General features: G+C 62.3%; 25 non-coding genes across 25 annotated transcripts; all 25 read right to left on the bottom strand.

Annotated features, from left to right (window-relative positions):
- Positions 1-354: 354 nt before the first annotated feature.
- Positions 355-545, bottom strand: LOC138230056 (U2 spliceosomal RNA). The gene has a single exon (XR_011186104.1). It is a non-coding gene; the product is annotated as a U2 spliceosomal RNA (small nuclear RNA).
- An 817-nt stretch (positions 546-1,362) lies between these two features.
- LOC138230018 (U2 spliceosomal RNA) lies at positions 1,363-1,553 on the bottom strand. The gene has a single exon (XR_011186066.1). It is a non-coding gene; the product is annotated as a U2 spliceosomal RNA (small nuclear RNA).
- A 3,194-nt stretch (positions 1,554-4,747) lies between these two features.
- LOC138230057 (U2 spliceosomal RNA) lies at positions 4,748-4,938 on the bottom strand. Its single transcript, XR_011186105.1, has one exon. It is a non-coding gene; the product is annotated as a U2 spliceosomal RNA (small nuclear RNA).
- An 819-nt stretch (positions 4,939-5,757) lies between these two features.
- Positions 5,758-5,948, bottom strand: LOC138230058 (U2 spliceosomal RNA). The gene has a single exon (XR_011186106.1). It is a non-coding gene; the product is annotated as a U2 spliceosomal RNA (small nuclear RNA).
- Positions 5,949-6,763: 815 nt separating this feature from the next.
- LOC138230059 (U2 spliceosomal RNA) lies at positions 6,764-6,954 on the bottom strand. The gene has a single exon (XR_011186107.1). It is a non-coding gene; the product is annotated as a U2 spliceosomal RNA (small nuclear RNA).
- Positions 6,955-7,773: 819 nt separating this feature from the next.
- On the bottom strand, positions 7,774-7,964 carry LOC138230060 (U2 spliceosomal RNA). The gene has a single exon (XR_011186108.1). It is a non-coding gene; the product is annotated as a U2 spliceosomal RNA (small nuclear RNA).
- Positions 7,965-8,781: 817 nt separating this feature from the next.
- On the bottom strand, positions 8,782-8,972 carry LOC138230062 (U2 spliceosomal RNA). The gene has a single exon (XR_011186110.1). It is a non-coding gene; the product is annotated as a U2 spliceosomal RNA (small nuclear RNA).
- An 817-nt stretch (positions 8,973-9,789) lies between these two features.
- On the bottom strand, positions 9,790-9,980 carry LOC138230063 (U2 spliceosomal RNA). Its single transcript, XR_011186111.1, has one exon. It is a non-coding gene; the product is annotated as a U2 spliceosomal RNA (small nuclear RNA).
- Positions 9,981-10,796: 816 nt separating this feature from the next.
- On the bottom strand, positions 10,797-10,987 carry LOC138230064 (U2 spliceosomal RNA). The gene has a single exon (XR_011186112.1). It is a non-coding gene; the product is annotated as a U2 spliceosomal RNA (small nuclear RNA).
- An 817-nt stretch (positions 10,988-11,804) lies between these two features.
- LOC138230065 (U2 spliceosomal RNA) lies at positions 11,805-11,995 on the bottom strand. Its single transcript, XR_011186113.1, has one exon. It is a non-coding gene; the product is annotated as a U2 spliceosomal RNA (small nuclear RNA).
- An 817-nt stretch (positions 11,996-12,812) lies between these two features.
- On the bottom strand, positions 12,813-13,003 carry LOC138230066 (U2 spliceosomal RNA). Its single transcript, XR_011186114.1, has one exon. It is a non-coding gene; the product is annotated as a U2 spliceosomal RNA (small nuclear RNA).
- Positions 13,004-13,816: 813 nt separating this feature from the next.
- Positions 13,817-14,007, bottom strand: LOC138229997 (U2 spliceosomal RNA). Its single transcript, XR_011186045.1, has one exon. It is a non-coding gene; the product is annotated as a U2 spliceosomal RNA (small nuclear RNA).
- An 817-nt stretch (positions 14,008-14,824) lies between these two features.
- Positions 14,825-15,015, bottom strand: LOC138229998 (U2 spliceosomal RNA). Its single transcript, XR_011186046.1, has one exon. It is a non-coding gene; the product is annotated as a U2 spliceosomal RNA (small nuclear RNA).
- An 817-nt stretch (positions 15,016-15,832) lies between these two features.
- On the bottom strand, positions 15,833-16,023 carry LOC138229999 (U2 spliceosomal RNA). Its single transcript, XR_011186047.1, has one exon. It is a non-coding gene; the product is annotated as a U2 spliceosomal RNA (small nuclear RNA).
- An 817-nt stretch (positions 16,024-16,840) lies between these two features.
- On the bottom strand, positions 16,841-17,031 carry LOC138230000 (U2 spliceosomal RNA). The gene has a single exon (XR_011186048.1). It is a non-coding gene; the product is annotated as a U2 spliceosomal RNA (small nuclear RNA).
- Positions 17,032-17,848: 817 nt separating this feature from the next.
- On the bottom strand, positions 17,849-18,039 carry LOC138230001 (U2 spliceosomal RNA). Its single transcript, XR_011186049.1, has one exon. It is a non-coding gene; the product is annotated as a U2 spliceosomal RNA (small nuclear RNA).
- An 818-nt stretch (positions 18,040-18,857) lies between these two features.
- Positions 18,858-19,048, bottom strand: LOC138230003 (U2 spliceosomal RNA). Its single transcript, XR_011186051.1, has one exon. It is a non-coding gene; the product is annotated as a U2 spliceosomal RNA (small nuclear RNA).
- Positions 19,049-19,867: 819 nt separating this feature from the next.
- LOC138230004 (U2 spliceosomal RNA) lies at positions 19,868-20,058 on the bottom strand. The gene has a single exon (XR_011186052.1). It is a non-coding gene; the product is annotated as a U2 spliceosomal RNA (small nuclear RNA).
- An 815-nt stretch (positions 20,059-20,873) lies between these two features.
- LOC138230005 (U2 spliceosomal RNA) lies at positions 20,874-21,064 on the bottom strand. The gene has a single exon (XR_011186053.1). It is a non-coding gene; the product is annotated as a U2 spliceosomal RNA (small nuclear RNA).
- Positions 21,065-21,883: 819 nt separating this feature from the next.
- LOC138230006 (U2 spliceosomal RNA) lies at positions 21,884-22,074 on the bottom strand. The gene has a single exon (XR_011186054.1). It is a non-coding gene; the product is annotated as a U2 spliceosomal RNA (small nuclear RNA).
- Positions 22,075-22,891: 817 nt separating this feature from the next.
- Positions 22,892-23,082, bottom strand: LOC138230007 (U2 spliceosomal RNA). The gene has a single exon (XR_011186055.1). It is a non-coding gene; the product is annotated as a U2 spliceosomal RNA (small nuclear RNA).
- Positions 23,083-23,897: 815 nt separating this feature from the next.
- LOC138230008 (U2 spliceosomal RNA) lies at positions 23,898-24,088 on the bottom strand. The gene has a single exon (XR_011186056.1). It is a non-coding gene; the product is annotated as a U2 spliceosomal RNA (small nuclear RNA).
- An 817-nt stretch (positions 24,089-24,905) lies between these two features.
- Positions 24,906-25,096, bottom strand: LOC138230009 (U2 spliceosomal RNA). The gene has a single exon (XR_011186057.1). It is a non-coding gene; the product is annotated as a U2 spliceosomal RNA (small nuclear RNA).
- Positions 25,097-25,913: 817 nt separating this feature from the next.
- On the bottom strand, positions 25,914-26,104 carry LOC138230010 (U2 spliceosomal RNA). The gene has a single exon (XR_011186058.1). It is a non-coding gene; the product is annotated as a U2 spliceosomal RNA (small nuclear RNA).
- An 815-nt stretch (positions 26,105-26,919) lies between these two features.
- LOC138230011 (U2 spliceosomal RNA) lies at positions 26,920-27,110 on the bottom strand. Its single transcript, XR_011186059.1, has one exon. It is a non-coding gene; the product is annotated as a U2 spliceosomal RNA (small nuclear RNA).
- Positions 27,111-27,409: the final 299 nt, after the last annotated feature.

The following is a 27,409-nucleotide window of genomic DNA, read 5'->3' on the forward strand; positions in this document are numbered from 1 at the left end:
GGGCCCGCCTGCGAGGACGGGGACACACACACACACACACACACACATACACACACACACACACACACACACAAAAGCCACGCCTGCCTCCCTGGGAAAAGGCTGAAAAAACTAAGTTTTTTGGAGGGAAAACGCACGGGAGCCGAAAAGGGGGCCGGCCTGCTTGCCCAGAGAGTCGAGACGCGGGAAAGTGCACAGAGGGAGCACGGGAACGGAGACGGGGAGGGGGAGGGGGAGAGAGAGACACACAGATGGACGAGAGACGAGACCCGAGAAGAAGGAGCTCCAGTCCACCTCGCTTGCTTGCTTGCTTGCTTGCTTGCTAGCTACGTCTGTCTTTTCACCGCTGAGAGAAGGTGGTGCACCGCTCCCGGAGGCGCTGCAATACCGGGCCGATGCGTGGAGAGGACGGAGCAAGCTCCTGATCCAGCTCCCTGTTCCAAAAATCCGTTTAATATGTGGTCCCCCGATGGGGGACGTATCAGATATTAAACTGATAAGAACAGATACTACACTTGATCTTAGCCAAAAGGCCGAGAAGCGATGCCCGACGCCGGCCTTGGGCGGGCGCGCGGGCGTCCGGCTGGCGCGCAGCGGCGCAGGCCGACGCCTCGGGAGCCCGGTCCGCACGCGGCTGCCGGCCGCCCGGACTCCGCTCTCCCCCTCTCTTGCCTGCCTGCTTGCTCGCCTGCCTGCCCGCCAGTCCCGGGCGGGGGCCCTGCTCTTGGATCTCCTGTCAACGGCCCGACAACGACCGCAGCCGCAGGGGGGCGCCAGCCGGCCGGCCTCCTTAGCTTAGGCCCCTCCCACCAGCAGCAGCTGTGCCGAGCGAGCTGCAAGCGAAAGCGGACCGTGTCGGCACCTGCGGGCAGAGGCAAGGGGCAGCGCTCTCTCGGGAGGGACGGGGACACACACACACACAGACGCGCGCGCCTGCCCGCCTGCCGGAAAAAAAGGAAGAAAAGGTGTATATACTAAGTTTTTTGGAGGGAAACCGCCCGGCTGTCGAAAGGGGCCCGCCTGCGAGGACGGGGACACACACACACACACACACATACACACACACACACACACACACACAAAAGCCACGCCTGCCTCCCTGGGAAAAGGCTGAAAAAACTAAGTTTTTTGGAGGGAAAACGCACGGGAGCCGAAAAGGGGGCCGGCCTGCTTGCCCAGAGAGTCGAGACGCGGGAAAGTGCACAGAGGGAGCACGGGAACGGAGACGGGGAGGGGGAGGGGGAGAGAGAGACACACAGATGGACGAGAGACGAGACCCGAGAAGAAGGAGCTCCAGTCCACCTCGCTTGCTTGCTTGCTTGCTTGCTTGCTAGCTACGTCTGTCTTTTCACCGCTGAGAGAAGGTGGTGCACCGCTCCCGGAGGCGCTGCAATACCGGGCCGATGCGTGGAGAGGACGGAGCAAGCTCCTGATCCAGCTCCCTGTTCCAAAAATCCGTTTAATATGTGGTCCCCCGATGGGGGACGTATCAGATATTAAACTGATAAGAACAGATTTTTTTTTTTTTTTTTTTTTTTTATTAGAAAACAGTTCGTAAAAGTACATGAATTACATATTTCACATAGATTTCAACCAAAACATAAACCCACAACAACCATAAACTAACACACACACCAAACCCACCCAGCATAACAAAACCGCACAATGCCCTAGGGTAACCTAAGGCATCCAGAAACAAATATAACCAATCAACCTCTTATTCAAACCAAATCCTACCAATTTTAACATAACTAAAACACCTCCATCCCAAATCCTCCAACCCCTATAACCATACCCAAAATTACACTATCAAACCATTTACTTCTACACCCTCATTTCCATATCCCGCCTTTTATGCAAATACCCTCCTCTACCCTACTTTACCTTTTCTCAGCTCAGCCAACATCTCCTTTGTAAGCTTCGCCTTCACTTCCTTGATGACCATTCTGATCCCATCCATATCCGGCCCAGACACCACAAAAGCAATCAACCCAGCAGCCGTAAATACATACTCAATCAAAAAGGAGCGATGTTTCCTCTCCATCCGCTCAAACACTTTCTTCACACATCCCCTGTAGTCCAAGCCCGCATGATCAAAATTACAATGCTGTCGGACCTTATACCCCTCCCTCATCGGCCTCTCTTTCCAATTCGGCACCTCTTCCATCATCATCACACGATCCCTCCTTCTCCTCCTCCAATCTTCCCACCAGCCATCTCCCCGCTCTTCCTCACTCACACTCTCTGCTGTTACACTCCCCTCCCTCGTCCCCTTCCCCGCACTTCCTCCCCCACCCCCCTCTATCTCACTCCCGCACCCCGTCTCCCTTCCCGCCCCCACTTCCTCCACTACCTTAGAAGTGCCAGCGCTCTCGCCCTCCTTCTCTTTCATCTCAGACTCCTCAACTCTTACACCCTCACCAACCCCTTCAACTCCCCCCTGACCTAGTACACCCTCAATAAACATCTCCAACTCCCTTTCAACCTCTATACTTCCTGCCTCCCTAATCCCTTCCGTTCCCATCTGTCCTAGTACCGCATCGCTAGGTACCTCCGGCTCGCCTTCAATCTCTATACTTTCTATCTCTAAAACCTCGTAAGGGTTTGGGTCAACTACACTTATCCTGCCTTCTTTTACCTGTCGTTGTTCCTCCCCCCTCTCCATTTGCCTCTTACTCTTCCTCTTAGCAAACAAAGACCGGTTTTCCCCCTTTTCTTCGTCAGATACAATTTCTGCCCAATTCGCACCCCCCGCCAAAATTCCCTCCATTATGTCCATCTCCACCCCTACCCCCCCCGCAGACTCAAGGCCTCCACCCTCTCCTAGCCCTTCTGCCTCCGTGTCCATCTCTTCACTCTCAAGCCTGACGGTCTGCTCGTCTGTGCTCGGTCCAGCTGTATCCTGCCTCCTGGCCGACTGCGACTCCTTCTTCTTTGAAGCTGCTGTAGCAGCAGCCTCAGCGTATGTCCTCTTCCTGTCCGGGCATACGTTATACAGGTGTCCCTGCATCCCACACAAGTTACACCGGACTACTGCCCGGCAGTCCGCAGCAAGGTGACCTTCTGCTCCACATTTCCTACAGACCTTACTAGGACATGTCGCTACAACATGTCCCTCCTTGCCGCATCTATGACAAACCTTCGGCTGACCAGGGTACCTCACCGTGCCCCCGTTCGCCCCGATGGAAAAGGCCGGAGGGGGGTGCACCACCCCACCCTCTGGTGCCGCACCAGGCCGGAGGCGAACCAGGAACCTCCTTCTGCCTGTCCAATACCCTTTTTCATCTCTCTCTTTTGTCCCAGAACCCTGCACATCCACGTACCTCCTCAAAAAAGTCACAATGTCCTCTTCCGGTATAAACGGATTGTGCATATGCACATACAAGGGTCTTAATTCTCTAGCAAACAGGGGTTCTATCCTGAATGCATTCAAAGGTGCCTCCTCTTTCTTCTCTACCACTTTCTCCCACACTTGGCGACAAATTGCAGCCGATGCTAAAGTCACATCCAACATCCCTTTGGCAAAAAATGTCTGCAAACAAAAAACCTCTTCCAGTGCCAGTGAGAAAACCCCAACCAAAATCTTCTCAGCAAAATAGCCTCTGTCCAAAAAAATCTTCCCAGTGTCCAAACTCTTCACCACAAAACGCACCGAGTCCCGCATTCGTCCCTCTCTGGACCAAGGGTCCCCGGCCGTCAAAAAAGCAGTGCGCTCACCCATCTTCTCCAAGACAAGCTGGTTTCCTGCTGATCCTCCTCGTCCTTCAGCTCAGAAATCTCCAGTCGAACTCCTGTTCCGGGCTCCAGATTCCCCTCCTCTGCACGGCTCTCTCCAGTCCTCCTTCCGCCTTCCCAACCCTCAGACCAAGACCAAGCTGCGGACAAGCCACACACTTGATCTTAGCCAAAAGGCCGAGAAGCGATGCCCGACGCCGGCCTTGGGCGGGCGCGCGGGCGTCCGGCTGGCGCGCAGCGGCGCAGGCCGACGCCTCGGGAGCCCGGTCCGCACGCGGCTGCCGGCCGCCCGGACTCCGCTCTCCCCCTCTCTTGCCTGCCTGCTTGCTCGCCTGCCTGCCCGCCAGTCCCGGGCGGGGGCCCTGCTCTTGGATCTCCTGTCAACGGCCCGACAACGACCGCAGCCGCAGGGGGGCGCCAGCCGGCCGGCCTCCTTAGCTTAGGCCCCTCCCACCAGCAGCAGCTGTGCCGAGCGAGCTGCAAGCGAAAGCGGACCGTCGGCACCTGCGGGCAGAGGCAAGGGGCAGCGCTCTCTCGGGAGGGACGGGGACACACACACACACAGACGCGCGCGCCTGCCCGCCTGCCGGAAAAAAAGGAAGAAAAGGTGTATATACTAAGTTTTTTGGAGGGAAACCGCCCGGCTGTCGAAAGGGGCCCGCCTGCGAGGACGGGGACACACACACACACACACACACACACATACACACACACACACACACACACACACAAAAGCCACGCCTGCCTCCCTGGGAAAAGGCTGAAAAAACTAAGTTTTTTGGAGGGAAAACGCACGGGAGCCGAAAAGGGGGCCGGCCTGCTTGCCCAGAGAGTCGAGACGCGGGAAAGTGCACAGAGGGAGCACGGGAACGGAGACGGGGAGGGGGAGGGGGAGAGAGAGACACACAGATGGACGAGAGACGAGACCCGAGAAGAAGGAGCTCCAGTCCACCTCGCTTGCTTGCTTGCTTGCTTGCTTGCTAGCTACGTCTGTCTTTTCACCGCTGAGAGAAGGTGGTGCACCGCTCCCGGAGGCGCTGCAATACCGGGCCGATGCGTGGAGAGGACGGAGCAAGCTCCTGATCCAGCTCCCTGTTCCAAAAATCCGTTTAATATGTGGTCCCCCGATGGGGGACGTATCAGATATTAAACTGATAAGAACAGATACTACACTTGATCTTAGCCAAAAGGCCGAGAAGCGATGCCCGACGCCGGCCTTGGGCGGGCGCGCGGGCGTCCGGCTGGCGCGCAGCGGCGCAGGCCGACGCCTCGGGAGCCCGGTCCGCACGCGGCTGCCGGCCGCCCGGACTCCGCTCTCCCCCTCTCTTGCCTGCCTGCTTGCTCGCCTGCCTGCCCGCCAGTCCCGGGCGGGGGCCCTGCTCTTGGATCTCCTGTCAACGGCCCGACAACGACCGCAGCCGCAGGGGGGCGCCAGCCGGCCGGCCTCCTTAGCTTAGGCCCCTCCCACCAGCAGCAGCTGTGCCGAGCGAGCTGCAAGCGAAAGCGGACCGTCGGCACCTGCGGGCAGAGGCAAGGGGCAGCGCTCTCTCGGGAGGGACGGGGACACACACACACACAGACGCGCGCGCCTGCCCGCCTGCCGGAAAAAAAGGAAGAAAAGGTGTATATACTAAGTTTTTTGGAGGGAAACCGCCCGGCTGTCGAAAGGGGCCCGCCTGCGAGGACGGGGACACACACACACACACACACACATACACACACACACACACACACACACACAAAAGCCACGCCTGCCTCCCTGGGAAAAGGCTGAAAAAACTAAGTTTTTTGGAGGGAAAACGCACGGGAGCCGAAAAGGGGGCCGGCCTGCTTGCCCAGAGAGTCGAGACGCGGGAAAGTGCACAGAGGGAGCACGGGAACGGAGACGGGGAGGGGGAGGGGGAGAGAGAGACACACAGATGGACGAGAGACGAGACCCGAGAAGAAGGAGCTCCAGTCCACCTCGCTTGCTTGCTTGCTTGCTTGCTTGCTAGCTACGTCTGTCTTTTCACCGCTGAGAGAAGGTGGTGCACCGCTCCCGGAGGCGCTGCAATACCGGGCCGATGCGTGGAGAGGACGGAGCAAGCTCCTGATCCAGCTCCCTGTTCCAAAAATCCGTTTAATATGTGGTCCCCCGATGGGGGACGTATCAGATATTAAACTGATAAGAACAGATACTACACTTGATCTTAGCCAAAAGGCCGAGAAGCGATGCCCGACGCCGGCCTTGGGCGGGCGCGCGGGCGTCCGGCTGGCGCGCAGCGGCGCAGGCCGACGCCTCGGGAGCCCGGTCCGCACGCGGCTGCCGGCCGCCCGGACTCCGCTCTCCCCCTCTCTTGCCTGCCTGCTTGCTCGCCTGCCTGCCCGCCAGTCCCGGGCGGGGGCCCTGCTCTTGGATCTCCTGTCAACGGCCCGACAACGACCGCAGCCGCAGGGGGGCGCCAGCCGGCCGGCCTCCTTAGCTTAGGCCCCTCCCACCAGCAGCAGCTGTGCCGAGCGAGCTGCAAGCGAAAGCGGACCGTCGGCACCTGCGGGCAGAGGCAAGGGGCAGCGCTCTCTCGGGAGGGACGGGGACACACACACACACAGACGCGCGCGCCTGCCCGCCTGCCGGAAAAAAAGGAAGAAAAGGTGTATATACTAAGTTTTTTGGAGGGAAACCGCCCGGCTGTCGAAAGGGGCCCGCCTGCGAGGACGGGGACACACACACACACACACATACACACACACACACACACACACACACAAAAGCCACGCCTGCCTCCCTGGGAAAAGGCTGAAAAAACTAAGTTTTTTGGAGGGAAAACGCACGGGAGCCGAAAAGGGGGCCGGCCTGCTTGCCCAGAGAGTCGAGACGCGGGAAAGTGCACAGAGGGAGCACGGGAACGGAGACGGGGAGGGGGAGGGGGAGAGAGAGACACACAGATGGACGAGAGACGAGACCCGAGAAGAAGGAGCTCCAGTCCACCTCGCTTGCTTGCTTGCTTGCTTGCTTGCTAGCTACGTCTGTCTTTTCACCGCTGAGAGAAGGTGGTGCACCGCTCCCGGAGGCGCTGCAATACCGGGCCGATGCGTGGAGAGGACGGAGCAAGCTCCTGATCCAGCTCCCTGTTCCAAAAATCCGTTTAATATGTGGTCCCCCGATGGGGGACGTATCAGATATTAAACTGATAAGAACAGATACTACACTTGATCTTAGCCAAAAGGCCGAGAAGCGATGCCCGACGCCGGCCTTGGGCGGGCGCGCGGGCGTCCGGCTGGCGCGCAGCGGCGCAGGCCGACGCCTCGGGAGCCCGGTCCGCACGCGGCTGCCGGCCGCCCGGACTCCGCTCTCCCCCTCTCTTGCCTGCCTGCTTGCTCGCCTGCCTGCCCGCCAGTCCCGGGCGGGGGCCCTGCTCTTGGATCTCCTGTCAACGGCCCGACAACGACCGCAGCCGCAGGGGGGCGCCAGCCGGCCGGCCTCCTTAGCTTAGGCCCCTCCCACCAGCAGCAGCTGTGCCGAGCGAGCTGCAAGCGAAAGCGGACCGTCGGCACCTGCGGGCAGAGGCAAGGGGCAGCGCTCTCTCGGGAGGGACGGGGACACACACACACACAGACGCGCGCGCCTGCCCGCCTGCCGGAAAAAAAGGAAGAAAAGGTGTATATACTAAGTTTTTTGGAGGGAAACCGCCCGGCTGTCGAAAGGGGCCCGCCTGCGAGGACGGGGACACACACACACACACACACACACATACACACACACACACACACACACACAAAAGCCACGCCTGCCTCCCTGGGAAAAGGCTGAAAAAACTAAGTTTTTTGGAGGGAAAACGCACGGGAGCCGAAAAGGGGGCCGGCCTGCTTGCCCAGAGAGTCGAGACGCGGGAAAGTGCACAGAGGGAGCACGGGAACGGAGACGGGGAGGGGGAGGGGGAGAGAGAGACACACAGATGGACGAGAGACGAGACCCGAGAAGAAGGAGCTCCAGTCCACCTCGCTTGCTTGCTTGCTTGCTTGCTTGCTAGCTACGTCTGTCTTTTCACCGCTGAGAGAAGGTGGTGCACCGCTCCCGGAGGCGCTGCAATACCGGGCCGATGCGTGGAGAGGACGGAGCAAGCTCCTGATCCAGCTCCCTGTTCCAAAAATCCGTTTAATATGTGGTCCCCCGATGGGGGACGTATCAGATATTAAACTGATAAGAACAGATACTACACTTGATCTTAGCCAAAAGGCCGAGAAGCGATGCCCGACGCCGGCCTTGGGCGGGCGCGCGGGCGTCCGGCTGGCGCGCAGCGGCGCAGGCCGACGCCTCGGGAGCCCGGTCCGCACGCGGCTGCCGGCCGCCCGGACTCCGCTCTCCCCCTCTCTTGCCTGCCTGCTTGCTCGCCTGCCTGCCCGCCAGTCCCGGGCGGGGGCCCTGCTCTTGGATCTCCTGTCAACGGCCCGACAACGACCGCAGCCGCAGGGGGGCGCCAGCCGGCCGGCCTCCTTAGCTTAGGCCCCTCCCACCAGCAGCAGCTGTGCCGAGCGAGCTGCAAGCGAAAGCGGACCGTCGGCACCTGCGGGCAGAGGCAAGGGGCAGCGCTCTCTCGGGAGGGACGGGGACACACACACACACAGACGCGCGCGCCTGCCCGCCTGCCGGAAAAAAAGGAAGAAAAGGTGTATATACTAAGTTTTTTGGAGGGAAACCGCCCGGCTGTCGAAAGGGGCCCGCCTGCGAGGACGGGGACACACACACACACACACACACATACACACACACACACACACACACACAAAAGCCACGCCTGCCTCCCTGGGAAAAGGCTGAAAAAACTAAGTTTTTTGGAGGGAAAACGCACGGGAGCCGAAAAGGGGGCCGGCCTGCTTGCCCAGAGAGTCGAGACGCGGGAAAGTGCACAGAGGGAGCACGGGAACGGAGACGGGGAGGGGGAGGGGGAGAGAGAGACACACAGATGGACGAGAGACGAGACCCGAGAAGAAGGAGCTCCAGTCCACCTCGCTTGCTTGCTTGCTTGCTTGCTTGCTAGCTACGTCTGTCTTTTCACCGCTGAGAGAAGGTGGTGCACCGCTCCCGGAGGCGCTGCAATACCGGGCCGATGCGTGGAGAGGACGGAGCAAGCTCCTGATCCAGCTCCCTGTTCCAAAAATCCGTTTAATATGTGGTCCCCCGATGGGGGACGTATCAGATATTAAACTGATAAGAACAGATACTACACTTGATCTTAGCCAAAAGGCCGAGAAGCGATGCCCGACGCCGGCCTTGGGCGGGCGCGCGGGCGTCCGGCTGGCGCGCAGCGGCGCAGGCCGACGCCTCGGGAGCCCGGTCCGCACGCGGCTGCCGGCCGCCCGGACTCCGCTCTCCCCCTCTCTTGCCTGCCTGCTTGCTCGCCTGCCTGCCCGCCAGTCCCGGGCGGGGGCCCTGCTCTTGGATCTCCTGTCAACGGCCCGACAACGACCGCAGCCGCAGGGGGGCGCCAGCCGGCCGGCCTCCTTAGCTTAGGCCCCTCCCACCAGCAGCAGCTGTGCCGAGCGAGCTGCAAGCGAAAGCGGACCGTCGGCACCTGCGGGCAGAGGCAAGGGGCAGCGCTCTCTCGGGAGGGACGGGGACACACACACACACAGACGCGCGCGCCTGCCCGCCTGCCGGAAAAAAAGGAAGAAAAGGTGTATATACTAAGTTTTTTGGAGGGAAACCGCCCGGCTGTCGAAAGGGGCCCGCCTGCGAGGACGGGGACACACACACACACACACACACATACACACACACACACACACACACACAAAAGCCACGCCTGCCTCCCTGGGAAAAGGCTGAAAAAACTAAGTTTTTTGGAGGGAAAACGCACGGGAGCCGAAAAGGGGGCCGGCCTGCTTGCCCAGAGAGTCGAGACGCGGGAAAGTGCACAGAGGGAGCACGGGAACGGAGACGGGGAGGGGGAGGGGGAGAGAGAGACACACAGATGGACGAGAGACGAGACCCGAGAAGAAGGAGCTCCAGTCCACCTCGCTTGCTTGCTTGCTTGCTTGCTTGCTAGCTACGTCTGTCTTTTCACCGCTGAGAGAAGGTGGTGCACCGCTCCCGGAGGCGCTGCAATACCGGGCCGATGCGTGGAGAGGACGGAGCAAGCTCCTGATCCAGCTCCCTGTTCCAAAAATCCGTTTAATATGTGGTCCCCCGATGGGGGACGTATCAGATATTAAACTGATAAGAACAGATACTACACTTGATCTTAGCCAAAAGGCCGAGAAGCGATGCCCGACGCCGGCCTTGGGCGGGCGCGCGGGCGTCCGGCTGGCGCGCAGCGGCGCAGGCCGACGCCTCGGGAGCCCGGTCCGCACGCGGCTGCCGGCCGCCCGGACTCCGCTCTCCCCCTCTCTTGCCTGCCTGCTTGCTCGCCTGCCTGCCCGCCAGTCCCGGGCGGGGGCCCTGCTCTTGGATCTCCTGTCAACGGCCCGACAACGACCGCAGCCGCAGGGGGGCGCCAGCCGGCCGGCCTCCTTAGCTTAGGCCCCTCCCACCAGCAGCAGCTGTGCCGAGCGAGCTGCAAGCGAAAGCGGACCGTCGGCACCTGCGGGCAGAGGCAAGGGGCAGCGCTCTCTCGGGAGGGACGGGGACACACACACACACAGACGCGCGCGCCTGCCCGCCTGCCGGAAAAAAAGGAAGAAAAGGTGTATATACTAAGTTTTTTGGAGGGAAACCGCCCGGCTGTCGAAAGGGGCCCGCCTGCGAGGACGGGGACACACACACACACACACACACATACACACACACACACACACACACACAAAGCCACGCCTGCCTCCCTGGGAAAAGGCTGAAAAAACTAAGTTTTTTGGAGGGAAAACGCACGGGAGCCGAAAAGGGGGCCGGCCTGCTTGCCCAGAGAGTCGAGACGCGGGAAAGTGCACAGAGGGAGCACGGGAACGGAGACGGGGAGGGGGAGGGGGAGAGAGAGACACACAGATGGACGAGAGACGAGACCCGAGAAGAAGGAGCTCCAGTCCACCTCGCTTGCTTGCTTGCTTGCTTGCTTGCTAGCTACGTCTGTCTTTTCACCGCTGAGAGAAGGTGGTGCACCGCTCCCGGAGGCGCTGCAATACCGGGCCGATGCGTGGAGAGGACGGAGCAAGCTCCTGATCCAGCTCCCTGTTCCAAAAATCCGTTTAATATGTGGTCCCCCGATGGGGGACGTATCAGATATTAAACTGATAAGAACAGATACTACACTTGATCTTAGCCAAAAGGCCGAGAAGCGATGCCCGACGCCGGCCTTGGGCGGGCGCGCGGGCGTCCGGCTGGCGCGCAGCGGCGCAGGCCGACGCCTCGGGAGCCCGGTCCGCACGCGGCTGCCGGCCGCCCGGACTCCGCTCTCCCCCTCTCTTGCCTGCCTGCTTGCTCGCCTGCCTGCCCGCCAGTCCCGGGCGGGGGCCCTGCTCTTGGATCTCCTGTCAACGGCCCGACAACGACCGCAGCCGCAGGGGGGCGCCAGCCGGCCGGCCTCCTTAGCTTAGGCCCCTCCCACCAGCAGCAGCTGTGCCGAGCGAGCTGCAAGCGAAAGCGGACCGTCGGCACCTGCGGGCAGAGGCAAGGGGCAGCGCTCTCTCGGGAGGGACGGGGACACACACACACACAGACGCGCGCGCCTGCCCGCCTGCCGGAAAAAAAGGAAGAAAAGGTGTATATACTAAGTTTTTTGGAGGGAAACCGCCCGGCTGTCGAAAGGGGCCCGCCTGCGAGGACGGGGACACACACACACACACACACACATACACACACACACACACACACACACAAAAGCCACGCCTGCCTCCCTGGGAAAAGGCTGAAAAAACTAAGTTTTTTGGAGGGAAAACGCACGGGAGCCGAAAAGGGGGCCGGCCTGCTTGCCCAGAGAGTCGAGACGCGGGAAAGTGCACAGAGGGAGCACGGGAACGGAGACGGGGAGGGGGAGGGGGAGAGAGAGACACACAGATGGACGAGAGACGAGACCCGAGAAGAAGGAGCTCCAGTCCACCTCGCTTGCTTGCTTGCTTGCTTGCTTGCTAGCTACGTCTGTCTTTTCACCGCTGAGAGAAGGTGGTGCACCGCTCCCGGAGGCGCTGCAATACCGGGCCGATGCGTGGAGAGGACGGAGCAAGCTCCTGATCCAGCTCCCTGTTCCAAAAATCCGTTTAATATGTGGTCCCCCGATGGGGGACGTATCAGATATTAAACTGATAAGAACAGATACTACACTTGATCTTAGCCAAAAGGCCGAGAAGCGATGCCCGACGCCGGCCTTGGGCGGGCGCGCGGGCGTCCGGCTGGCGCGCAGCGGCGCAGGCCGACGCCTCGGGAGCCCGGTCCGCACGCGGCTGCCGGCCGCCCGGACTCCGCTCTCCCCCTCTCTTGCCTGCCTGCTTGCTCGCCTGCCTGCCCGCCAGTCCCGGGCGGGGGCCCTGCTCTTGGATCTCCTGTCAACGGCCCGACAACGACCGCAGCCGCAGGGGGGCGCCAGCCGGCCGGCCTCCTTAGCTTAGGCCCCTCCCACCAGCAGCAGCTGTGCCGAGCGAGCTGCAAGCGAAAGCGGACCGTCGGCACCTGCGGGCAGAGGCAAGGGGCAGCGCTCTCTCGGGAGGGACGGGGACACACACACACACAGACGCGCGCGCCTGCCCGCCTGCCGGAAAAAAAGGAAGAAAAGGTGTATATACTAAGTTTTTTGGAGGGAAACCGCCCGGCTGTCGAAAGGGGCCCGCCTGCGAGGACGGGGACACACACACACACACACACACATACACACACACACACACACACACACAAAAGCCACGCCTGCCTCCCTGGGAAAAGGCTGAAAAAACTAAGTTTTTTGGAGGGAAAACGCACGGGAGCCGAAAAGGGGGCCGGCCTGCTTGCCCAGAGAGTCGAGACGCGGGAAAGTGCACAGAGGGAGCACGGGAACGGAGACGGGGAGGGGGAGGGGGAGAGAGAGACACACAGATGGACGAGAGACGAGACCCGAGAAGAAGGAGCTCCAGTCCACCTCGCTTGCTTGCTTGCTTGCTTGCTTGCTAGCTACGTCTGTCTTTTCACCGCTGAGAGAAGGTGGTGCACCGCTCCCGGAGGCGCTGCAATACCGGGCCGATGCGTGGAGAGGACGGAGCAAGCTCCTGATCCAGCTCCCTGTTCCAAAAATCCGTTTAATATGTGGTCCCCCGATGGGGGACGTATCAGATATTAAACTGATAAGAACAGATACTACACTTGATCTTAGCCAAAAGGCCGAGAAGCGATGCCCGACGCCGGCCTTGGGCGGGCGCGCGGGCGTCCGGCTGGCGCGCAGCGGCGCAGGCCGACGCCTCGGGAGCCCGGTCCGCACGCGGCTGCCGGCCGCCCGGACTCCGCTCTCCCCCTCTCTTGCCTGCCTGCTTGCTCGCCTGCCTGCCCGCCAGTCCCGGGCGGGGGCCCTGCTCTTGGATCTCCTGTCAACGGCCCGACAACGACCGCAGCCGCAGGGGGGCGCCAGCCGGCCGGCCTCCTTAGCTTAGGCCCCTCCCACCAGCAGCAGCTGTGCCGAGCGAGCTGCAAGCGAAAGCGGACCGTCGGCACCTGCGGGCAGAGGCAAGGGGCAGCGCTCTCTCGGGAGGGACGGGGACACACACACACACAGACGCGCGCGCCTGCCCGCCTGCCGGAAAAAAAGGAAGAAAAGGTGTATATACTAAGTTTTTTGGAGGGAAACCGCCCGGCTGTCGAAAGGGGCCCGCCTGCGAGGACGGGGACACACACACACACACACACATACACACACACACACACACACACAAAAGCCACGCCTGCCTCCCTGGGAAAAGGCTGAAAAAACTAAGTTTTTTGGAGGGAAAACGCACGGGAGCCGAAAAGGGGGCCGGCCTGCTTGCCCAGAGAGTCGAGACGCGGGAAAGTGCACAGAGGGAGCACGGGAACGGAGACGGGGAGGGGGAGGGGGAGAGAGAGACACACAGATGGACGAGAGACGAGACCCGAGAAGAAGGAGCTCCAGTCCACCTCGCTTGCTTGCTTGCTTGCTTGCTTGCTAGCTACGTCTGTCTTTTCACCGCTGAGAGAAGGTGGTGCACCGCTCCCGGAGGCGCTGCAATACCGGGCCGATGCGTGGAGAGGACGGAGCAAGCTCCTGATCCAGCTCCCTGTTCCAAAAATCCGTTTAATATGTGGTCCCCCGATGGGGGACGTATCAGATATTAAACTGATAAGAACAGATACTACACTTGATCTTAGCCAAAAGGCCGAGAAGCGATGCCCGACGCCGGCCTTGGGCGGGCGCGCGGGCGTCCGGCTGGCGCGCAGCGGCGCAGGCCGACGCCTCGGGAGCCCGGTCCGCACGCGGCTGCCGGCCGCCCGGACTCCGCTCTCCCCCTCTCTTGCCTGCCTGCTTGCTCGCCTGCCTGCCCGCCAGTCCCGGGCGGGGGCCCTGCTCTTGGATCTCCTGTCAACGGCCCGACAACGACCGCAGCCGCAGGGGGGCGCCAGCCGGCCGGCCTCCTTAGCTTAGGCCCCTCCCACCAGCAGCAGCTGTGCCGAGCGAGCTGCAAGCGAAAGCGGACCGTCGGCACCTGCGGGCAGAGGCAAGGGGCAGCGCTCTCTCGGGAGGGACGGGGACACACACACACACAGACGCGCGCGCCTGCCCGCCTGCCGGAAAAAAAGGAAGAAAAGGTGTATATACTAAGTTTTTTGGAGGGAAACCGCCCGGCTGTCGAAAGGGGCCCGCCTGCGAGGACGGGGACACACACACACACACACACACATACACACACACACACACACACACACAAAAGCCACGCCTGCCTCCCTGGGAAAAGGCTGAAAAAACTAAGTTTTTTGGAGGGAAAACGCACGGGAGCCGAAAAGGGGGCCGGCCTGCTTGCCCAGAGAGTCGAGACGCGGGAAAGTGCACAGAGGGAGCACGGGAACGGAGACGGGGAGGGGGAGGGGGAGAGAGAGACACACAGATGGACGAGAGACGAGACCCGAGAAGAAGGAGCTCCAGTCCACCTCGCTTGCTTGCTTGCTTGCTTGCTTGCTAGCTACGTCTGTCTTTTCACCGCTGAGAGAAGGTGGTGCACCGCTCCCGGAGGCGCTGCAATACCGGGCCGATGCGTGGAGAGGACGGAGCAAGCTCCTGATCCAGCTCCCTGTTCCAAAAATCCGTTTAATATGTGGTCCCCCGATGGGGGACGTATCAGATATTAAACTGATAAGAACAGATACTACACTTGATCTTAGCCAAAAGGCCGAGAAGCGATGCCCGACGCCGGCCTTGGGCGGGCGCGCGGGCGTCCGGCTGGCGCGCAGCGGCGCAGGCCGACGCCTCGGGAGCCCGGTCCGCACGCGGCTGCCGGCCGCCCGGACTCCGCTCTCCCCCTCTCTTGCCTGCCTGCTTGCTCGCCTGCCTGCCCGCCAGTCCCGGGCGGGGGCCCTGCTCTTGGATCTCCTGTCAACGGCCCGACAACGACCGCAGCCGCAGGGGGGCGCCAGCCGGCCGGCCTCCTTAGCTTAGGCCCCTCCCACCAGCAGCAGCTGTGCCGAGCGAGCTGCAAGCGAAAGCGGACCGTCGGCACCTGCGGGCAGAGGCAAGGGGCAGCGCTCTCTCGGGAGGGACGGGGACACACACACACACAGACGCGCGCGCCTGCCCGCCTGCCGGAAAAAAAGGAAGAAAAGGTGTATATACTAAGTTTTTTGGAGGGAAACCGCCCGGCTGTCGAAAGGGGCCCGCCTGCGAGGACGGGGACACACACACACACACACACACATACACACACACACACACACACACACAAAAGCCACGCCTGCCTCCCTGGGAAAAGGCTGAAAAAACTAAGTTTTTTGGAGGGAAAACGCACGGGAGCCGAAAAGGGGGCCGGCCTGCTTGCCCAGAGAGTCGAGACGCGGGAAAGTGCACAGAGGGAGCACGGGAACGGAGACGGGGAGGGGGAGGGGGAGAGAGAGACACACAGATGGACGAGAGACGAGACCCGAGAAGAAGGAGCTCCAGTCCACCTCGCTTGCTTGCTTGCTTGCTTGCTTGCTAGCTACGTCTGTCTTTTCACCGCTGAGAGAAGGTGGTGCACCGCTCCCGGAGGCGCTGCAATACCGGGCCGATGCGTGGAGAGGACGGAGCAAGCTCCTGATCCAGCTCCCTGTTCCAAAAATCCGTTTAATATGTGGTCCCCCGATGGGGGACGTATCAGATATTAAACTGATAAGAACAGATACTACACTTGATCTTAGCCAAAAGGCCGAGAAGCGATGCCCGACGCCGGCCTTGGGCGGGCGCGCGGGCGTCCGGCTGGCGCGCAGCGGCGCAGGCCGACGCCTCGGGAGCCCGGTCCGCACGCGGCTGCCGGCCGCCCGGACTCCGCTCTCCCCCTCTCTTGCCTGCCTGCTTGCTCGCCTGCCTGCCCGCCAGTCCCGGGCGGGGGCCCTGCTCTTGGATCTCCTGTCAACGGCCCGACAACGACCGCAGCCGCAGGGGGGCGCCAGCCGGCCGGCCTCCTTAGCTTAGGCCCCTCCCACCAGCAGCAGCTGTGCCGAGCGAGCTGCAAGCGAAAGCGGACCGTCGGCACCTGCGGGCAGAGGCAAGGGGCAGCGCTCTCTCGGGAGGGACGGGGACACACACACACACAGACGCGCGCGCCTGCCCGCCTGCCGGAAAAAAAGGAAGAAAAGGTGTATATACTAAGTTTTTTGGAGGGAAACCGCCCGGCTGTCGAAAGGGGCCCGCCTGCGAGGACGGGGACACACACACACACACACACACATACACACACACACACACACACACACAAAAGCCACGCCTGCCTCCCTGGGAAAAGGCTGAAAAAACTAAGTTTTTTGGAGGGAAAACGCACGGGAGCCGAAAAGGGGGCCGGCCTGCTTGCCCAGAGAGTCGAGACGCGGGAAAGTGCACAGAGGGAGCACGGGAACGGAGACGGGGAGGGGGAGGGGGAGAGAGAGACACACAGATGGACGAGAGACGAGACCCGAGAAGAAGGAGCTCCAGTCCACCTCGCTTGCTTGCTTGCTTGCTTGCTTGCTAGCTACGTCTGTCTTTTCACCGCTGAGAGAAGGTGGTGCACCGCTCCCGGAGGCGCTGCAATACCGGGCCGATGCGTGGAGAGGACGGAGCAAGCTCCTGATCCAGCTCCCTGTTCCAAAAATCCGTTTAATATGTGGTCCCCCGATGGGGGACGTATCAGATATTAAACTGATAAGAACAGATACTACACTTGATCTTAGCCAAAAGGCCGAGAAGCGATGCCCGACGCCGGCCTTGGGCGGGCGCGCGGGCGTCCGGCTGGCGCGCAGCGGCGCAGGCCGACGCCTCGGGAGCCCGGTCCGCACGCGGCTGCCGGCCGCCCGGACTCCGCTCTCCCCCTCTCTTGCCTGCCTGCTTGCTCGCCTGCCTGCCCGCCAGTCCCGGGCGGGGGCCCTGCTCTTGGATCTCCTGTCAACGGCCCGACAACGACCGCAGCCGCAGGGGGGCGCCAGCCGGCCGGCCTCCTTAGCTTAGGCCCCTCCCACCAGCAGCAGCTGTGCCGAGCGAGCTGCAAGCGAAAGCGGACCGTCGGCACCTGCGGGCAGAGGCAAGGGGCAGCGCTCTCTCGGGAGGGACGGGGACACACACACACACAGACGCGCGCGCCTGCCCGCCTGCCGGAAAAAAAGGAAGAAAAGGTGTATATACTAAGTTTTTTGGAGGGAAACCGCCCGGCTGTCGAAAGGGGCCCGCCTGCGAGGACGGGGACACACACACACACACACACACATACACACACACACACACACACACACAAAAGCCACGCCTGCCTCCCTGGGAAAAGGCTGAAAAAACTAAGTTTTTTGGAGGGAAAACGCACGGGAGCCGAAAAGGGGGCCGGCCTGCTTGCCCAGAGAGTCGAGACGCGGGAAAGTGCACAGAGGGAGCACGGGAACGGAGACGGGGAGGGGGAGGGGGAGAGAGAGACACACAGATGGACGAGAGACGAGACCCGAGAAGAAGGAGCTCCAGTCCACCTCGCTTGCTTGCTTGCTTGCTTGCTTGCTAGCTACGTCTGTCTTTTCACCGCTGAGAGAAGGTGGTGCACCGCTCCCGGAGGCGCTGCAATACCGGGCCGATGCGTGGAGAGGACGGAGCAAGCTCCTGATCCAGCTCCCTGTTCCAAAAATCCGTTTAATATGTGGTCCCCCGATGGGGGACGTATCAGATATTAAACTGATAAGAACAGATACTACACTTGATCTTAGCCAAAAGGCCGAGAAGCGATGCCCGACGCCGGCCTTGGGCGGGCGCGCGGGCGTCCGGCTGGCGCGCAGCGGCGCAGGCCGACGCCTCGGGAGCCCGGTCCGCACGCGGCTGCCGGCCGCCCGGACTCCGCTCTCCCCCTCTCTTGCCTGCCTGCTTGCTCGCCTGCCTGCCCGCCAGTCCCGGGCGGGGGCCCTGCTCTTGGATCTCCTGTCAACGGCCCGACAACGACCGCAGCCGCAGGGGGGCGCCAGCCGGCCGGCCTCCTTAGCTTAGGCCCCTCCCACCAGCAGCAGCTGTGCCGAGCGAGCTGCAAGCGAAAGCGGACCGTCGGCACCTGCGGGCAGAGGCAAGGGGCAGCGCTCTCTCGGGAGGGACGGGGACACACACACACACAGACGCGCGCGCCTGCCCGCCTGCCGGAAAAAAAGGAAGAAAAGGTGTATATACTAAGTTTTTTGGAGGGAAACCGCCCGGCTGTCGAAAGGGGCCCGCCTGCGAGGACGGGGACACACACACACACACACACACATACACACACACACACACACACACACACAAAGCCACGCCTGCCTCCCTGGGAAAAGGCTGAAAAAACTAAGTTTTTTGGAGGGAAAACGCACGGGAGCCGAAAAGGGGGCCGGCCTGCTTGCCCAGAGAGTCGAGACGCGGGAAAGTGCACAGAGGGAGCACGGGAACGGAGACGGGGAGGGGGAGGGGGAGAGAGAGACACACAGATGGACGAGAGACGAGACCCGAGAAGAAGGAGCTCCAGTCCACCTCGCTTGCTTGCTTGCTTGCTTGCTTGCTAGCTACGTCTGTCTTTTCACCGCTGAGAGAAGGTGGTGCACCGCTCCCGGAGGCGCTGCAATACCGGGCCGATGCGTGGAGAGGACGGAGCAAGCTCCTGATCCAGCTCCCTGTTCCAAAAATCCGTTTAATATGTGGTCCCCCGATGGGGGACGTATCAGATATTAAACTGATAAGAACAGATACTACACTTGATCTTAGCCAAAAGGCCGAGAAGCGATGCCCGACGCCGGCCTTGGGCGGGCGCGCGGGCGTCCGGCTGGCGCGCAGCGGCGCAGGCCGACGCCTCGGGAGCCCGGTCCGCACGCGGCTGCCGGCCGCCCGGACTCCGCTCTCCCCCTCTCTTGCCTGCCTGCTTGCTCGCCTGCCTGCCCGCCAGTCCCGGGCGGGGGCCCTGCTCTTGGATCTCCTGTCAACGGCCCGACAACGACCGCAGCCGCAGGGGGGCGCCAGCCGGCCGGCCTCCTTAGCTTAGGCCCCTCCCACCAGCAGCAGCTGTGCCGAGCGAGCTGCAAGCGAAAGCGGACCGTCGGCACCTGCGGGCAGAGGCAAGGGGCAGCGCTCTCTCGGGAGGGACGGGGACACACACACACACAGACGCGCGCGCCTGCCCGCCTGCCGGAAAAAAAGGAAGAAAAGGTGTATATACTAAGTTTTTTGGAGGGAAACCGCCCGGCTGTCGAAAGGGGCCCGCCTGCGAGGACGGGGACACACACACACACACACACACATACACACACACACACACACACACACACAAAAGCCACGCCTGCCTCCCTGGGAAAAGGCTGAAAAAACTAAGTTTTTTGGAGGGAAAACGCACGGGAGCCGAAAAGGGGGCCGGCCTGCTTGCCCAGAGAGTCGAGACGCGGGAAAGTGCACAGAGGGAGCACGGGAACGGAGACGGGGAGGGGGAGGGGGAGAGAGAGACACACAGATGGACGAGAGACGAGACCCGAGAAGAAGGAGCTCCAGTCCACCTCGCTTGCTTGCTTGCTTGCTTGCTTGCTAGCTACGTCTGTCTTTTCACCGCTGAGAGAAGGTGGTGCACCGCTCCCGGAGGCGCTGCAATACCGGGCCGATGCGTGGAGAGGACGGAGCAAGCTCCTGATCCAGCTCCCTGTTCCAAAAATCCGTTTAATATGTGGTCCCCCGATGGGGGACGTATCAGATATTAAACTGATAAGAACAGATACTACACTTGATCTTAGCCAAAAGGCCGAGAAGCGATGCCCGACGCCGGCCTTGGGCGGGCGCGCGGGCGTCCGGCTGGCGCGCAGCGGCGCAGGCCGACGCCTCGGGAGCCCGGTCCGCACGCGGCTGCCGGCCGCCCGGACTCCGCTCTCCCCCTCTCTTGCCTGCCTGCTTGCTCGCCTGCCTGCCCGCCAGTCCCGGGCGGGGGCCCTGCTCTTGGATCTCCTGTCAACGGCCCGACAACGACCGCAGCCGCAGGGGGGCGCCAGCCGGCCGGCCTCCTTAGCTTAGGCCCCTCCCACCAGCAGCAGCTGTGCCGAGCGAGCTGCAAGCGAAAGCGGACCGTCGGCACCTGCGGGCAGAGGCAAGGGGCAGCGCTCTCTCGGGAGGGACGGGGACACACACACACACAGACGCGCGCGCCTGCCCGCCTGCCGGAAAAAAAGGAAGAAAAGGTGTATATACTAAGTTTTTTGGAGGGAAACCGCCCGGCTGTCGAAAGGGGCCCGCCTGCGAGGACGGGGACACACACACACACACACACACATACACACACACACACACACACACAAAAGCCACGCCTGCCTCCCTGGGAAAAGGCTGAAAAAACTAAGTTTTTTGGAGGGAAAACGCACGGGAGCCGAAAAGGGGGCCGGCCTGCTTGCCCAGAGAGTCGAGACGCGGGAAAGTGCACAGAGGGAGCACGGGAACGGAGACGGGGAGGGGGAGGGGGAGAGAGAGACACACAGATGGACGAGAGACGAGACCCGAGAAGAAGGAGCTCCAGTCCACCTCGCTTGCTTGCTTGCTTGCTTGCTTGCTAGCTACGTCTGTCTTTTCACCGCTGAGAGAAGGTGGTGCACCGCTCCCGGAGGCGCTGCAATACCGGGCCGATGCGTGGAGAGGACGGAGCAAGCTCCTGATCCAGCTCCCTGTTCCAAAAATCCGTTTAATATGTGGTCCCCCGATGGGGGACGTATCAGATATTAAACTGATAAGAACAGATACTACACTTGATCTTAGCCAAAAGGCCGAGAAGCGATGCCCGACGCCGGCCTTGGGCGGGCGCGCGGGCGTCCGGCTGGCGCGCAGCGGCGCAGGCCGACGCCTCGGGAGCCCGGTCCGCACGCGGCTGCCGGCCGCCCGGACTCCGCTCTCCCCCTCTCTTGCCTGCCTGCTTGCTCGCCTGCCTGCCCGCCAGTCCCGGGCGGGGGCCCTGCTCTTGGATCTCCTGTCAACGGCCCGACAACGACCGCAGCCGCAGGGGGGCGCCAGCCGGCCGGCCTCCTTAGCTTAGGCCCCTCCCACCAGCAGCAGCTGTGCCGAGCGAGCTGCAAGCGAAAGCGGACCGTCGGCACCTGCGGGCAGAGGCAAGGGGCAGCGCTCTCTCGGGAGGGACGGGGACACACACACACACAGACGCGCGCGCCTGCCCGCCTGCCGGAAAAAAAGGAAGAAAAGGTGTATATACTAAGTTTTTTGGAGGGAAACCGCCCGGCTGTCGAAAGGGGCCCGCCTGCGAGGACGGGGACACACACACACACACACACACACACATACACACACACACACACACACACAAAAGCCACGCCTGCCTCCCTGGGAAAAGGCTGAAAAAACTAAGTTTTTTGGAGGGAAAACGCACGGGAGCCGAAAAGGGGGCCGGCCTGCTTGCCCAGAGAGTCGAGACGCGGGAAAGTGCACAGAGGGAGCACGGGAACGGAGACGGGGAGGGGGAGGGGGAGAGAGAGACACACAGATGGACGAGAGACGAGACCCGAGAAGAAGGAGCTCCAGTCCACCTCGCTTGCTTGCTTGCTTGCTTGCTTGCTAGCTACGTCTGTCTTTTCACCGCTGAGAGAAGGTGGTGCACCGCTCCCGGAGGCGCTGCAATACCGGGCCGATGCGTGGAGAGGACGGAGCAAGCTCCTGATCCAGCTCCCTGTTCCAAAAATCCGTTTAATATGTGGTCCCCCGATGGGGGACGTATCAGATATTAAACTGATAAGAACAGATACTACACTTGATCTTAGCCAAAAGGCCGAGAAGCGATGCCCGACGCCGGCCTTGGGCGGGCGCGCGGGCGTCCGGCTGGCGCGCAGCGGCGCAGGCCGACGCCTCGGGAGCCCGGTCCGCACGCGGCTGCCGGCCGCCCGGACTCCGCTCTCCCCCTCTCTTGCCTGCCTGCTTGCTCGCCTGCCTGCCCGCCAGTCCCGGGCGGGGGCCCTGCTCTTGGATCTCCTGTCAACGGCCCGACAACGACCGCAGCCGCAGGGGGGCGCCAGCCGGCCGGCCTCCTTAGCTTAGGCCCCTCCCACCAGCAGCAGCTGTGCCGAGCGAGCTGCAAGCGAAAGCGGACCGTCGGCACCTGCGGGCAGAGGCAAGGGGCAGCGCTCTCTCGGGAGGGACGGGGACACACACACACACAGACGCGCGCGCCTGCCCGCCTGCCGGAAAAAAAGGAAGAAAAGGTGTATATACTAAGTTTTTTGGAGGGAAACCGCCCGGCTGTCGAAAGGGGCCCGCCTGCGAGGACGGGGACACACACACACACACACACACATACACACACACACACACACACACACAAAAGCCACGCCTGCCTCCCTGGGAAAAGGCTGAAAAAACTAAGTTTTTTGGAGGGAAAACGCACGGGAGCCGAAAAGGGGGCCGGCCTGCTTGCCCAGAGAGTCGAGACGCGGGAAAGTGCACAGAGGGAGCACGGGAACGGAGACGGGGAGGGGGAGGGGGAGAGAGAGACACACAGATGGACGAGAGACGAGACCCGAGAAGAAGGAGCTCCAGTCCACCTCGCTTGCTTGCTTGCTTGCTTGCTTGCTAGCTACGTCTGTCTTTTCACCGCTGAGAGAAGGTGGTGCACCGCTCCCGGAGGCGCTGCAATACCGGGCCGATGCGTGGAGAGGACGGAGCAAGCTCCTGATCCAGCTCCCTGTTCCAAAAATCCGTTTAATATGTGGTCCCCCGATGGGGGACGTATCAGATATTAAACTGATAAGAACAGATACTACACTTGATCTTAGCCAAAAGGCCGAGAAGCGATGCCCGACGCCGGCCTTGGGCGGGCGCGCGGGCGTCCGGCTGGCGCGCAGCGGCGCAGGCCGACGCCTCGGGAGCCCGGTCCGCACGCGGCTGCCGGCCGCCCGGACTCCGCTCTCCCCCTCTCTTGCCTGCCTGCTTGCTCGCCTGCCTGCCCGCCAGTCCCGGGCGGGGGCCCTGCTCTTGGATCTCCTGTCAACGGCCCGACAACGACCGCAGCCGCAGGGGGGCGCCAGCCGGCCGGCCTCCTTAGCTTAGGCCCCTCCCACCAGCAGCAGCTGTGCCGAGCGAGCTGCAAGCGAAAGCGGACCGTCGGCACCTGCGGGCAGAGGCAAGGGGCAGCGCTCTCTCGGGAGGGACGGGGACACACACACACACAGACGCGCGCGCCTGCCCGCCTGCCGGAAAAAAAGGAAGAAAAGGTGTATATACTAAGTTTTTTGGAGGGAAACCGCCCGGCTGTCGAAAGGGGCCCGCCTGCGAGGACGGGGACACACACACACACACACATACACACACACACACACACACACACACAAAAGCCACGCCTGCCTCCCTGGGAAAAGGCTGAAAAAACTAAGTTTTTTGGAGGGAAAACGCACGGGAGCCGAAAAGGGGGCCGGCCTGCTTGCCCAGAGAGTCGAGACGCGGGAAAGTGCACAGAGGGAGCACGGGAACGGAGACGGGGAGGGGGAGGGGGAGAGAGAGACACACAGATGGACGAGAGACGAGACCCGAGAAGAAGGAGCTCCAGTCCACCTCGCTTGCTTGCTTGCTTGCTTGCTTGCTAGCTACGTCTGTCTTTTCACCGCTGAGAGAAGGTGGTGCACCGCTCCCGGAGGCGCTGCAATACCGGGCCGATGCGTGGAGAGGACGGAGCAAGCTCCTGATCCAGCTCCCTGTTCCAAAAATCCGTTTAATATGTGGTCCCCCGATGGGGGACGTATCAGATATTAAACTGATAAGAACAGATACTACACTTGATCTTAGCCAAAAGGCCGAGAAGCGATGCCCGACGCCGGCCTTGGGCGGGCGCGCGGGCGTCCGGCTGGCGCGCAGCGGCGCAGGCCGACGCCTCGGGAGCCCGGTCCGCACGCGGCTGCCGGCCGCCCGGACTCCGCTCTCCCCCTCTCTTGCCTGCCTGCTTGCTCGCCTGCCTGCCCGCCAGTCCCGGGCGGGGGCCCTGCTCTTGGATCTCCTGTCAACGGCCCGACAACGACCGCAGCCGCAGGGGGGCGCCAGCCGGCCGGCCTCCTTAGCTTAGGCCCCTCCCACCAGCAGCAGCTGTGCCGAGCGAGCTGCAAGCGAAAGCGGACCGTCGGCACCTGCGGGCAGAGGCAAGGGGCAGCGCTCTCTCGGGAGGGACGGGGACACACACACACACAGACGCGCGCGCCTGCCCGCCTGCCGGAAAAAAAGGAAGAAAAGGTGTATATACTAAGTTTTTTGGAGGGAAACCGCCCGGCTGTCGAAAGGGGCCCGCCTGCGAGGACGGGGACACACACACACACACACACACACATACACACACACACACACACACACAAAAGCCACGCCTGCCTCCCTGGGAAAAGGCTGAAAAAACTAAGTTTTTTGGAGGGAAAACGCACGGGAGCCGAAAAGGGGGCCGGCCTGCTTGCCCAGAGAGTCGAGACGCGGGAAAGTGCACAGAGGGAGCACGGGAACGGAGACGGGGAGGGGGAGGGGGAGAGAGAGACACACAGATGGACGAGAGACGAGACCCGAGAAGAAGGAGCTCCAGTCCACCTCGCTTGCTTGCTTGCTTGCTTGCTTGCTAGCTACGTCTGTCTTTTCACCGCTGAGAGAAGGTGGTGCACCGCTCCCGGAGGCGCTGCAATACCGGGCCGATGCGTGGAGAGGACGGAGCAAGCTCCTGATCCAGCTCCCTGTTCCAAAAATCCGTTTAATATGTGGTCCCCCGATGGGGGACGTATCAGATATTAAACTGATAAGAACAGATACTACACTTGATCTTAGCCAAAAGGCCGAGAAGCGATGCCCGACGCCGGCCTTGGGCGGGCGCGCGGGCGTCCGGCTGGCGCGCAGCGGCGCAGGCCGACGCCTCGGGAGCCCGGTCCGCACGCGGCTGCCGGCCGCCCGGACTCCGCTCTCCCCCTCTCTTGCCTGCCTGCTTGCTCGCCTGCCTGCCCGCCAGTCCCGGGCGGGGGCCCTGCTCTTGGATCTCCTGTCAACGGCCCGACAACGACCGCAGCCGCAGGGGGGCGCCAGCCGGCCGGCCTCCTTAGCTTAGGCCCCTCCCACCAGCAGCAGCTGTGCCGAGCGAGCTGCAAGCGAAAGCGGACCGTCGGCACCTGCGGGCAGAGGCAAGGGGCAGCGCTCTCTCGGGAGGGACGGGGACACACACACACACAGACGCGCGCGCCTGCCCGCCTGCCGGAAAAAAAGGAAGAAAAGGTGTATATACTAAGTTTTTTGGAGGGAAACCGCCCGGCTGTCGAAAGGGGCCCGCCTGCGAGGACGGGGACACACACACACACACACACACATACACACACACACACACACACACACAAAAGCCACGCCTGCCTCCCTGGGAAAAGGCTGAAAAAACTAAGTTTTTTGGAGGGAAAACGCACGGGAGCCGAAAAGGGGGCCGGCCTGCTTGCCCAGAGAGTCGAGACGCGGGAAAGTGCACAGAGGGAGCACGGGAACGGAGACGGGGAGGGGGAGGGGGAGAGAGAGACACACAGATGGACGAGAGACGAGACCCGAGAAGAAGGAGCTCCAGTCCACCTCGCTTGCTTGCTTGCTTGCTTGCTTGCTAGCTACGTCTGTCTTTTCACCGCTGAGAGAAGGTGGTGCACCGCTCCCGGAGGCGCTGCAATACCGGGCCGATGCGTGGAGAGGACGGAGCAAGCTCCTGATCCAGCTCCCTGTTCCAAAAATCCGTTTAATATGTGGTCCCCCGATGGGGGACGTATCAGATATTAAACTGATAAGAACAGATACTACACTTGATCTTAGCCAAAAGGCCGAGAAGCGATGCCCGACGCCGGCCTTGGGCGGGCGCGCGGGCGTCCGGCTGGCGCGCAGCGGCGCAGGCCGACGCCTCGGGAGCCCGGTCCGCACGCGGCTGCCGGCCGCCCGGACTCCGCTCTCCCCCTCTCTTGCCTGCCTGCTTGCTCGCCTGCCTGCCCGCCAGTCCCGGGCGGGGGCCCTGCTCTTGGATCTCCTGTCAACGGCCCGACAACGACCGCAGCCGCAGGGGGGCGCCAGCCGGCCGGCCTCCTTAGCTTAGGCCCCTCCCACCAGCAGCAGCTGTGCCGAGCGAGCTGCAAGCGAAAGCGGACCGTCGGCACCTGCGGGCAGAGGCAAGGGGCAGCGCTCTCTCGGGAGGGACGGGGACACACACACACACAGACGCGCGCGCCTGCCCGCCTGCCGGAAAAAAAGGAAGAAAAGGTGTATATACTAAGTTTTTTGGAGGGAAACCGCCCGGCTGTCGAAAGGGGCCCGCCTGCGAGGACGGGGACACACACACACACACACACATACACACACACACACACACACACACAAAAGCCACGCCTGCCTCCCTGGGAAAAGGCTGAAAAAACTAAGTTTTTTGGAGGGAAAACGCACGGGAGCCGAAAAGGGGGCCGGCCTGCTTGCCCAGAGAGTCGAGACGCGGGAAAGTGCACAGAGGGAGCACGGGAACGGAGACGGGGAGGGGGAGGGGGAGAGAGAGACACACAGATGGACGAGAGACGAGACCCGAGAAGAAGGAGCTCCAGTCCACCTCGCTTGCTTGCTTGCTTGCTTGCTTGCTAGCTACGTCTGTCTTTTCACCGCTGAGAGAAGGTGGTGCACCGCTCCCGGAGGCGCTGCAATACCGGGCCGATGCGTGGAGAGGACGGAGCAAGCTCCTGATCCAGCTCCCTGTTCCAAAAATCCGTTTAATATGTGGTCCCCCGATGGGGGACGTATCAGATATTAAACTGATAAGAACAGATACTACACTTGATCTTAGCCAAAAGGCCGAGAAGCGATGCCCGACGCCGGCCTTGGGCGGGCGCGCGGGCGTCCGGCTGGCGCGCAGCGGCGCAGGCCGACGCCTCGGGAGCCCGGTCCGCACGCGGCTGCCGGCCGCCCGGACTCCGCTCTCCCCCTCTCTTGCCTGCCTGCTTGCTCGCCTGCCTGCCCGCCAGTCCCGGGCGGGGGCCCTGCTCTTGGATCTCCTGTCAACGGCCCGACAACGACCGCAGCCGCAGGGGGGCGCCAGCCGGCCGGCCTCCTTAGCTTAGGCCCCTCCCACCAGCAGCAGCTGTGCCGAGCGAGCTGCAAGCGAA

The sequence above is a fragment of the Lepisosteus oculatus genome, unplaced genomic scaffold (genome assembly GCF_040954835.1).
Source record: "Lepisosteus oculatus isolate fLepOcu1 unplaced genomic scaffold, fLepOcu1.hap2 HAP2_SCAFFOLD_477, whole genome shotgun sequence".
Taxonomy (NCBI): domain Eukaryota; kingdom Metazoa; phylum Chordata; class Actinopteri; order Semionotiformes; family Lepisosteidae; genus Lepisosteus; species Lepisosteus oculatus.